General features: G+C 52.0%; 1 long non-coding RNA gene across 1 annotated transcript; it reads left to right on the top strand.

The window, feature by feature from the left end:
- Positions 1 to 52: 52 nt before the first annotated feature.
- LOC102469754 (uncharacterized) lies at positions 53 to 1,432 on the top strand. Its single transcript, XR_337609.3, has 3 exons — positions 53 to 179; positions 258 to 367; positions 1,153 to 1,432. It is a non-coding gene; the product is annotated as an uncharacterized LOC102469754 (long non-coding RNA).
- The last annotated feature ends 1,432 nt before the right edge of the window (positions 1,433 to 2,864 follow it).

Genomic DNA, 2,864 nt, shown 5'->3' with positions numbered 1-2,864 from the left:
GGAGGACATAAGAATTCTTAGTTTCTTAGTCATGCTGCCATAGATTAAATGCGGCTCTGGTTTTGATCTGACAGTGGGCTCACCCCGGGGATACCTCTACCCAGCCCTCTCCATGCATGTACAACAGGGGAAGAAGTCCTGGCCCAGTATCTACAACAGCAACAGCCTAGGGCCACGAGGTGTGTGGAACACAACTTCCCTTCTCCCAGACCTCTCCCCTAACTTCCTCTCACACACCTGCCTCTTCTACCCCACAGCTCTTCCCACCTGCTGCTGACGCCCTGCCGGGTGGCTCCTCCCTACCCTCACCTCTTCCCCAATTTGAGCCAGCAGGGTGTGTTTCTTGAAGATCCCCCTGTGGGAGCAGGTATGTAGGAGGGGAAGAAAACAGATCTCAAGGATGAGACAGGTTTCTCTCTTTTCCTGAATTCAAAGTACTTACTACGCTGGGACCAGCAGTTAGCGTAATGGCTATGGCACTGGACTCCCACGTAGTTGACCACGGTTTGGGTCCCGGACCCGGTGGCTTAAACTCATGCCGGGCACATGTGCGTGCGTGCCCAAGATCCTGAGAGGAGAATGGAGGAAAAGGGATTGCAGCGTGGCCATCACCCCTGGGCGGTGATTTCTCGCTTTCTATCTCTCTGTCTGTCTCTCTCTGTCTGGCGAGTGCACACGCCCTATAGCAAAAACCTCTAAAAAAAAAAAAAAAAAGTACTTACTAGGCCAGCTCATGGGGTGGTGGTTAAGGAAGCTGGATCCCACATGACTGAATGCACTGTTCAAACCCTAGACCTGAGCACATGTGTGTACACAAATCCCAACAGGAAGAAGAAATGGAGAAGGGACTCCCCCTTGGAGAGGCGTTTCCTTACTTCTGTCTCTCTCCTGCGTGCAGACACACCCCCCTGGAAACAATTAAGCACTTAAGTGCACAGTTGAACATTCCTTTATTCACCACATCCCCCCCACCCCCCGCCCCCGGAAGTGTTCTTCCTTGGGAGTACTGCTATACCGTGAGGACAGTACACAAATTCACTGGTTACTTTACAGTCATGTCTACCCTGGGCCCAGACTTGCCCGTCAGTCAGTACAGCAGAGTCCCAGGGTAGCACAACAGTCCATCGCAGTCTCACTCCTCTCTCCCCACAGCAGGGGACAGTGTCCCCGTGTTTGGGGCCTTGTGCTCCTCTGCATCCTTGCACCGCACCCTGGGAGGCTTAGCCAGAGAGCTCACCAGACTCGACCTGCGGCACTGGGCCAGCTTCCTGGCTGCTGGAGTGGAGCAGGATGACGTGGAGGAACTGCTGCAGGAGCTGCACAGCCTGGCCCGGTGCTACCAGGACAGCGACAGCCTCGTGGACTAACGCTCCAAGGGTGGGGGAAGAGCTAGTTTGCGATAAAACTGCTGGATGCAGGAGCCCAGTGTCTTCAGGCAGAAAGCTTGGTGTCTTGGGACCCACTACACCAACATATGCACTGTTTACACCTGGAAACACTGTGATTCACTCACAGCACAATAAATAGATACCACCAGACAAAAGTGGAAAGGAACTGAGCCCGTTCCCTCTCTGCCGTGTACACAGTAGATTGGGAAGGGCTTCACAAAAGACCTGGAGTGATGCGTAAGGTGGCAGAGCCCGGCCCTCTCCAGCCTCCAGCCTCCGTGTCCTCGTCCGGAGCGCCTGCTCTCCAGCTCAACGCTGAGCTCCAGGGTTCAACAAGCAAGTGCACCCCCAACGTCAGGATGCCTGTTGGGTCTGATTCCGTGTGGGTGACTCTCCCACTCCAGTCTCACTCATCCAGCTCCTCCTCAGACAGAAGGTCCCCACGGTCAGACAGCTGGTCTGTGTTGCTGGTACTGGTGGCGTCCTCCTCGTCCTCAGAGCTGGCCTCACAGGCTGTGTGGAAGAGCTGCATGAGTTCTCGAAATCGATGAGAAACCTGGCGGGAGAAAAGCAACTGCTGTTCCCAGGATGGCCGAACTGAAAAATCTTACTTATTCCACCCAGCAAGGTTATGAGACGTGTCCTTGTAAGATGAAACTTAAGATGCTAAGTCTTTCACCTAAAGTCACACCTCCCAAAAAACAAAACTAGGATGGGAACTTGGAGGCTTCTACCTCAAAATCTGAATGCCTTTATTTTTTTTTTTTTTGAGAGGTTTTTTCTATAGGACACGTGTACTCGTCAGACAGAAAGTGAGAAATCACCCCCCCAGGGGATATAACCACACTGCAATCCCCTCTCCTCCATTCTCTACTCAGGATTTTGGGCGCACACACGTGCACCCAGTGTGAGTTTAAGCCATTAAACCCACCGAGTCCGAGTCTTTACCCATGATCGCCTACCTGGGAGTCCAGCGACATAACCATTAGGCCAACTGCTGGTCCCCCCCCCCACCTTTGTTTTTAATTTTTTTTAACCATTTATTTTAACGTGACCTGAAAGAAACAGAAAGACTGAGAGAGAGGGAAAAACAGAAAGCCACCATGTCTGGGACTCAAATTATGGTCGGCCATGTCAGAGTCCAGCGCCCTTAACCACCACGCCACCTCTCGGCCCCAAGTGCCCATTTTTTTTTAAATAATTTTTAATTTTATTTATTCATTCATTTATTTTAATTTGACAACAGAAGGACAGAAAGTGAGAAAGCAAGCCTCCACATCTGGGACTTGAACCATGGTCGACTATGTGGGAGTGGCCAGCGCCATAACCACCACACCACCTACTGGTCCCCCTTTGTTTGTTGAGAGGTTTTTCGCTATAGGGCGCGTGCGCTCGACAGACAGACATAGAGACAGAAAGTGAGCAATGACCCCCCAGGGGAGATGGTCACGCCGCAATCCCTTCTCCATTCTCCTC

Source organism: Tupaia chinensis, unplaced genomic scaffold (assembly GCF_000334495.1).
Source record: "Tupaia chinensis unplaced genomic scaffold, TupChi_1.0 Scaffold148009_1, whole genome shotgun sequence".
NCBI classification, from domain to species: domain Eukaryota; kingdom Metazoa; phylum Chordata; class Mammalia; order Scandentia; family Tupaiidae; genus Tupaia; species Tupaia belangeri.
This window is presented reverse-complemented; position numbering and strand designations above follow the sequence as displayed.